Source organism: Solanum verrucosum, unplaced genomic scaffold (genome assembly GCF_900185275.1).
Source record: "Solanum verrucosum unplaced genomic scaffold, falcon-dt-bn FXZP01000047.1, whole genome shotgun sequence".
Lineage (NCBI taxonomy): Eukaryota > Viridiplantae > Streptophyta > Magnoliopsida > Solanales > Solanaceae > Solanum > Solanum verrucosum.
The window spans coordinates 408,774-418,186 of record NW_026020155.1 but is presented as its reverse complement, the minus strand read 5'-3'; positions in this window follow the sequence as shown (position 1 = coordinate 418,186).

Genomic DNA, 9,413 nt, shown 5'->3' with positions numbered 1-9,413 from the left:
ATTTATTTTTAAAAATATAAATACTTCATGTCCAAACTCACAATTAAATTTAAAAATTCAATTCTCGATATTCGATACTTGATAGTGGCACATCATTGAGACAGAGGGAGTGTTTTTTTTGAAACTATCTAAAAAGAAAAACAGATAAATATGACTATATTATATCTACACTATATAATTCGAGTCTTAAACAAGAATTTGAGCTACGTTAATTTGCTAGTTTTACAATCATCAAAATCAAATAGTCTATGTATAATTTGAGTGATTTATAGTTGAATTGGTTCTTTTGCTCCATAGGTTTTTTTTTATAGATTACACTTATAAATGTTGCCTAAATTCTTAATTATGCATTTGAGAAAAAGTGTGAATATTGCAAGACCTAAAAATAAAAAGGCTCTGTCTAAGCTTACCTTTTGCCGTCTCTTGTTCACATGAAGAGCTAATTTATGGCAATAATTCACAGACCCTAGCTAATAGTTAATTATTATAATGCATTTAGCTTAGGGTTGGCAATAATCCCATATACTTTATCTATTATGCAGATCATCATAGGCTCCAAATCCTATTTTCCTTGACCCCTAATTTTAAAAAGTAAGAGAAGATTTAATTGATATTCCTAAGAGAATAGGGAGGAAATTTTTTAAAAGAAAGTTCAATTGGAGTAAATTAAAAAAGAAGAAGAGAAGAGTTGGTTTTAAAATAAAATAATAATTGATGAGAGGGTATCAAACTCAGGCATAGAAACAAATCAATCGAACGACTTTGATCACTCACATACAAGTTACAACCATAGCATCAACTAAATAATTTATTACATGGATACTCTTTTTTTTATTACATGGATACTCACCTTTAATTTTATAAGTTTTTTTTAACTTCTATATAAATAGGGATAAGAGTCTGAAAAATATCCTAACTTTGGTCGGATTTGCTGTTGCGATACTAAACTTTCATAAGGACCTATTACCTCCCTAGACTATTTAATACCGTATTTTTTACCCCCTGAACTATTTAATAGTGTATTTTAAAGGTATATATGTGCCCACATGGACACATTACTATTTATAATTTTGCATTATTTTTTATGTCCACGTGGGCAAACATATATGTTTAAAATACGGTATTAAATAGTCTAGGGAGGTAATAGGTCCTCATGAAAATTGAGTATCGCAACAGCAAATCCGACCAAAGTTGAGATATTTTTCAGATATTATCCCATATAAATATATACTATAATTTAATATGAGGTTAGTAAATGCTGGAATGGTCAGAAGGCGTAATGTGAATGATCTTAATGATAATAATAGCTTAAAAAAATTCATAATCATCATCTCATTAATAAAGGTATTTCAAATCATTACTTAAAAAGTTTTAAAACCATGACCAAAGCCATTGAATAATGTTTCAAATCAATAGCTCATTCATTAGAGAAAAACCATGTTGATAGTCATAGCTCATTCATTAGAGAAAAAACATGTTGATAGTCATTACTTCAAATTCACCCCAACAAATTTCACTAATGGAAAAAAATATGTTCCTACGAACAATGTTTTCAAAATATAGAAAAATTTAAAAGAAATATTTTCTTCCGTATCGAACACGCCCTTAATTTCATGCATTTTAATTTTGGGAGAAGGTCATGGTTTTGCATGCACGCTACATAACTGTGACCTTTATAACTGCAAGAGTTTAGGTTGGTTCACATATATATTTAGCATAGTCTCCAACAAAAACAAATTTGCACATGGAAGATTATCTTACAAATAACGAAAACAATTTGATTGATTCAAGAAAACAGAATTTATAATATTTTATTGTACATGTAGTAGTTTATAGAAAGTGAATACTAGCGTTAACTTGTTGTAATCTAAACCTTACTCAAATAAGTAATAACCAAATTACAAAATTACGTTAACTCATAGTAATGAGCTAGTGTACTTTGAGTAAAATTGTTACGTGCGTATATCTTTCTTTTAGGAAAACGTTTATATAATAGGGAAAGGAGTAATTAAAACAAGTACAAAGGAGGAAAAGAAGAAAAAGGTAAATGATTGAGCTATTATACTATATGAAAGAGCAAACAAGAACTAAAAGAAAGTAAAGTGAAGTACACAAAAATAATTATAATAATAAATAATTGTTATTACTTTACTATTAATAAATAAATTAAATGATTGTAATGTTTGGTAAATGTTTGTGGTCTTATTATTTAGATTAGATCTTTGGATTTTTAGGTACAACTTACAAAGCAATACATACAGAACATAATAAATTAGTAGTTTTAGAGTCAAATGTTGTAGTAATAATTTTTTCAAATGTTCTCTAATATTTTAAATAGTTAACTAGTGTGATTACTTACGGTACTTTTATAATTTCTAAATAGGTAAAATTTATTTTTTTAAAATAATGAAGATTTTATATCCGAATTCGTATCGAACATAATTAATTTGACCCTCGTATTCCAAATGATCACAACAATCATTTTAGGGTGAAGGGAGTACTAAGAGGTCGTTTGGTAGATGGTTTAGAGATGAATTATGCATGTATTAAATTATGCATAAATAATATATATCAAGTTTGCTAGCTGATTAGGAGCTAAGTTATTCTTGTATATATAAAATTAATACGGTATATGACTTACAATTTACAAATTCGCATGACTAATACATGTATAAGTTATATATGGAAGAATTCATGCATAATTAAGAAGGATAAAGATGAAATAAGTAATACATGAATAACGAAATCTTGCATAATTAATCATTGCATAACATAATACATAAATTTCCTAGTAACGAAGAATATTAGCAAGTCATGCATTATTCTAATCAGTTATTAAATGACTCCTAATTATATAAAGATATTTTAAGCTTTATTAATATAAGTTAAATCTATAATGGAAAAGAGGGCAAATATACCACTCAACTTTGAGATTTAGAGCAGAATATAACCCTCGTTAAAAAATGGTGTGTATACATATTCATGTCGTCTAACAAATGATACATTTTTCATTAACATATCTATATTTACTTAATTAAAACGAAAATATACTAGTTTTTTAATTTAAAAAATGTCACTTGGTTTTCAAACCTTATCTCACTGCTTTTTTACACCTCTAGTCCCGATGCAAATAAAAAAAATCATTTTTTCTTCTTACTCAGTCATAAAATAATTTAAATCGAGTTTGAATAGATAAAGAATTGTGCTTTTTTCAATTGGATTGGGTTTGGGTGTGTTAAAAAATGGATAAGGTAACATTGTTAAATCAAGTGACATTTTTGGAATCTAAAACTACTTTTAAGGATTTAAAAAAATAATTAGTTTGTTAACGAAAAAAAAAAACATACATCTATTAAACGATGAAAACATATATGCATTATTGATTAAACGATAAAGATATACACATATCATTTTAGCTAATGATAATATTCTATTTTAAATAGCAAAATCAAAATATATATCCCCCTTAAATTACCAATCTCTATTTAAAATAATAACGCCTCTAAAACATGCAAGTGCAACTAGCTAGAAATTACTAGAATTAGCTAATTTTATTTTACTATATGTGGCTGAACATGTGATTCTGATAATTTTGATTTCATATGGATAGTGGACGTAGTCACGCAAGAAATTAAAGCAGAATATATAATGGAATTGTCATCATGTTTTTTCTTATTATATCAAAGTCTCTCGTGACTGATCTATTCAATTCAGCCTGCGATGGATGGAGTGACTTTGCCTTTGCCTTTTGCATGCAAATTGAAACACCTATCTAATCATCCTATCTCCCTATGCATCTATTCATCATCACTACTCTTAATAAAAGCCTGCAAATTTTAAACTAACTTGGACCATCATATAATAACCATCAAACTATGGAGTAGCATTTTTGTTTTCCTCATCTTTTACTTTCTTTCTTTTTTTCCTAAAAATATTGTTATACTCTATAATCAAATATATTAGGATTATTTTAGTATAGTTTTCTTTGTCATCTGATTAATCGCTTCTATAACTTGTAGTATTACTAATTTTCATATGTTGCTTTTCAATCTTAACAAATGACATTTGTGCTGATGATTCTATGGTTCAGGTTCAACGAGGTCAAAAAACTTGGTCTAATGTGGTTTCAAATAAATTGCAAACAATGTGATGATAATAATGATTATATGTAGCTACCTTATGGAAAAAAAATATTGAAAGTAACTTTGAATTTGACGTAAATTATAGTTTTATCTCTGGAGTATTGACCGCCTTAAAAGCACTCGATTTGCCACATAATATAACAAGTGATCTCAAACTCTTGTACGAGTATAGTGCTCTTTATAAAAATCCAAAAAAAATTGTTAAAAACACTCCAAAACTTGGCGAGAATGTAAGAGTGTATTTCACGCCCTCATATTACAAGATCAGGGTTGTATTTGAATTCAATTAATTAAATAAAGAGATAATTTTAAAAATGTCAATTTAAAAATAAAACTAATAACTCACGCCGAATTTAAGAGATTTCAATAGTCCGTCTAATAACAAAATCCAATTATACCTTTGAACATTCTTGTTGCTATGGAAGCTATACCTACACCTACCTAGGTATCTATGTTAATAAAAGGCTGCAAATTTTATAGTGAGATGGACCATCACATAATAACCATCAAATTAAACCATCTGTCACCAAATCAAAGTAGTACGTAGTGGGTAGGTGGGGGTGGAGGAGGTTCTTAACTTTCACAAAATTGGCACAAACCGTTAGGAAAATGAAGAATGACAAGTAATATTTTGGAATATATAGCTATTCTTTTGGTGTTAGAGCTACTCATATATACTTACTTGTAGGCCGGCGACTCTCCTTTTCACATGACTACGTAGGTTGCAATCTCTGCACCCTTTGTCCCTTTCTTGTTTTTCTTTGTCTTTTAATTTCAATATTCACTCAAATATGATACATATAATAGTGTCTCGAAAACAAGCTACAATATATATATAAGGTGTTACATATTAATATGCATCATATATATGCATTGCCACATTGTGCAACAACTTCTTCTGTCTGTTGGTGGGTATTATATTATATGCCCTTATTTCATGTTCTCATTTAGAGAGCCTCATTAATTATGTTATCATAAAGTCTTATGTTAGTGGTTACAATTGTTGGCTATAATGTTACATTTAGCAGCATATATAAAAGTGCTAAATGTAATATTATTGTCCGAAGTTTTGAACTCTAACTTTTGTTCAGAGTTTATTGAGTTATATATTTTAAGTGGACTTTTGTATTTTGAAAGAGACAAGTGAAAAAGATTATTGTTGGACCAATAAAAAATATTACTCCATTGGAACACCCAAATTACACATTCGAAAACAAGTATAAATCAATTGATCCCATATTTTTTTAAGAATAATTTAAATTATGTTTTCACTTTTATTAGACAACGAAAAAGATTATATTTAAGTCATTTATATAACGATAAAGAAATACCTGAGATTGTGTAACAATAAAAATATATAAACTAATTTTATAACAAATGCTATAGTATCACTTTTAAATCGCAAAATTTAAAAACGGAGAAGGGCCTAAAATGCCCCTCAAGTATTTGAATTGATACAAAATTACCCTTCATCCACCTATCGGCCCTAAAATACCCCTGAGGCCTTGACGTCCACCTTTCGGCTCAAAAATACCCTTATGGCTAACGGATCATACTCATTAGGTAGATGGAGGGTAATATTGTACCAAATCTCATAGTTTAAGGGCATTTTAAGCCCTTTTCTGTTAAAATAATTTGAAATTATTTAATATATAAGCTCACATGATTGACTTGATTTTGAATTTCATAGTAAATTTAAAGTTATAAAAAGGTTAGACATCTACTCTCTACACTTCTCCCTCCCCAACCCTTCACTTCATATCTCTTCCATTTTTTTTTTTCTATTTCGATCTTGTCCACCATTTCGATTAGTCGAGGTAAGTATAGAGTTTAGTTGGATCCCCATTTATGAGTTGGGTTACATTATAATAAATGGGATTGATTTAAAATAGGCCAATAGAAGATATCATGAAATTAATTATTTTTTCAATATTATTTTCAAGTGTATTGGGTCAAAATTCGAATCATAAGTGGTATATAGAAAAATAGAATTTCTAAAAATATCATTTTTATTATTTATTTGAAAATGATTTAAATTTGGACCAATCACATTAAGTAATATAATAAATAAATATTTAATAATTTTACTTTAAAGAATCCATTAAAAATAAGAGCAAATTTGAGTCAAAGGATTAACATCGAGGGTATTTTTGAGCCGAAAGATGGACATCAGGGATATTTTAGGGCCAATAGGTGGATGAAGGGCAATTTTATACCAATTCAAATACTTGAAGGGCATTTTAGACCCTTCAGGTCCTTTTCTCTAAAGTGCGTTACATCATACTATTAGAAGTCCTTCCCGTCCCCCGTCCCCCGTCTCGTCCATCCCTTGTATTAAAGGAGCAATACACAGTCTCAAATTTATGTCTCAAAAAATAAGAATTAATTATTCCTTCCGTTTACTTTTACTTGTTTATATATATTTTTTTTAAATCGCCCAACAAAATTTTTACCAAAAGCACAGATGTTTTGTTGGGCCCGAAGCATGAAAGTGCACTACATCATATTTGAAATCCTTGCCGTCCCTTCTAAAATAAAATAAAAGGAGCAATATACCCTCTTCTAATTTTTTTTTTTCATATCTACTGTTAATATTAAATAACTATATAAAATATTATGTCAAATATAGAGTTCAAAAATATCATATTGATTCTTTACGGACATGCCAAATGAATATGCAGTAATGTAAATTTTAATTAATAATATGATGATAACATCCCTCGTGGCCTTTATTATTATGAAACTTGTTTTGTTAGAGATCTTTTTTTTTTTTTTTTTGTAACAATGGTAAGGCATCAAAAGCCGGCCGTGGGATTTGAATACATCATAAATAAAATAGTTTATGCATAAGAGAGGAAATAATTAACCACTAAAAAGTAAAAACCATCAAAAGGTCAACCATAATAATAATTTTAAGAAAAAATGCGACTATCAAACGTAAGATTGTAGATGAATTATAACAATCATCAATGCTGAAGTATCTAGGTCTCAATGAATTAGCTATTGGTATAAATGCTTTCTAGAGTAACCCCTTTATTTATTATCTTGCTTTTTATCGTTCCTGTTAATTTTCATTAGTATGAATTTAGGAATAATGAAGAATTATTTTTTAATTATATCAACCAAATCGATTCGAAAGGTAGAAATCAACAAAAGAAAAGGTAAGTGGACATGACCTATTGAATCATGAGTTTAAGTTTTGTGCATCGTCAGTGTACAAATTTTTTTACACCATCAATTACTTTTAATGAGATTTAACCATAGTATTAATAAAATAACATTTACTAAAAAAAAACATCAACAAGGTAGTTGAATCAGACTTGGATTCTAACCAAAATTATTTTCATAACTAAATTATTTTCTTCCAAAGTACGTCGCTTTCTTCTCAGGGAACTTCAACTCCTATATTTTGCTCATCTACGTTTACCTTTTCCATTAATCTTGCAAAATACAATTATAAATGTTAGATAGCTTACAATTAATTATAAATCTGATCATATAAATAGTCAACACGTTTACTGTAAAATATATTTAATATTAGTGAAAGTTCAATAAATAAACTCCTTCCTAATAATCTAAAGAGCAGAGCTTAAGTATTGAGGACAATATGAAGACACTTTAAGGTAGGGAAAATACATCATTATCCCATTCAACTATAACACTTTTTCTAAAAAGACACTGAAACTTTGAAATGGTCCTAATACCCCCTTATTCTTGTTCAAAGTGGATTTATCACCCCCTTATGATCCTATGTGGCACATGGAGTGTAATTCACTCGCCACTAGCGAGTGAGACAAAGTAAAAGAAACATTATTTATTTATTTTAATATTTATTCAATTAAAATATTATTTCCTTTTACTTTATTGGTTTTATGTTTTTTTTTTTAATTTTGTACCGTCCTTCATCTACTCTTACCCAGAAGAGTTCTCGGACTCATTTTTAGCTGAGGGAGATCTAATAAATGAGATTATTGACAGAGAAATAGATGAAAGTGGAGTGAGGTTGCGGAGGAAGGTCGGAAAGGGCCGGTGAGAGAAGCATCGAAGATTTGACGACGACGGAGAGAGAATCGTCGGGGTCACGTTCAAACCCAGTAAAAAATACCCTATCTGAGTTATAGAGAATTTCAGTCTTTGTAGATACAACAAATGTTGATTTTGAGCAAACATTAAAAGCGAAGTACACAAAAATGATTGAACGATCGAAGAAGAAGCGAGATTTGATAGTGTTTTTTATTTTTCAATTGTATTTTTTATTTGCTAGAGAAAATGGTTGAGATGGTGTTAAAGTGTGGTGGGTGGTGGCTATGGTGGAGAATCGTTGGCAGCGTGAAAGAAGAGGTCACCAGCAACAGTTGAACATTGAAAAAGAAGAAGAATAGAGATTTTTTTATTTTTTTAGAAAACAAAATAGAATAAGAAATAACATTAACATATATGAAAATTAAAATTAAAATTAAAATTAAAATTAAAATATAAAAATAAAATAATTGACACGTGGTAAGTATCAGTTGGTGCATGTATTCACTTTCCTTCTTAAACTTGGGGTTGACCGAAAAATGGGACACTTTTACCACTTTTAAATTGTTTAAGGGGTTACTAGGACCTTTACAAAGTTCAAGTGTCTTTTTAAAAAAAAGTGTTATAGTTGAATGGGGTAATGATGTATTTTCTCCTTTAAGGTACAATATTCACCTTTCAGGAGACTATGTTCACTTGTTTTTAGTGCATTGAAATTCTTCTGCTCGTGAAGATATGTTTAAAAGGGCCATTTTTATGTTTCTAAATGAGAAAAATGTGAAATTTGTTCTAATTGCATGACGATAAATCACTAAGTAGAAGAAGCGTGTCAAGTTTCAAAATTATTTGACACTTTAAAATTAAAATTATTTCTTACCGGTTGTCGGTTGACAATGTTTGATGTTGTGAAAAAGTTTGATGTTGTGAAGAATTACTTGAGCTATAGAAAAAAGTGAAAAACCTACGATAAGCATAGTAATTGTAATTAACTTTGAAAAAAAAATTTAATTATGGAAATAATTTTGGTTAGAATCCAAGTATGATTCAACTACCCGTTGATGTTCTTTTTTTTTAGTAAATTGTTGATTTTATTTTTTCATGAATTATGGTTATTTTATTAAAGTAAGTTACTATGGTTAAATCTCATTAAAAGGAACTGATGATGGTGTAGAAAATTTTTTACACCGACGATGCACAAAATAATTCTTTTCTATGAGATAAGAAGGGTAGTAGCACAAAATTTACTTCTAA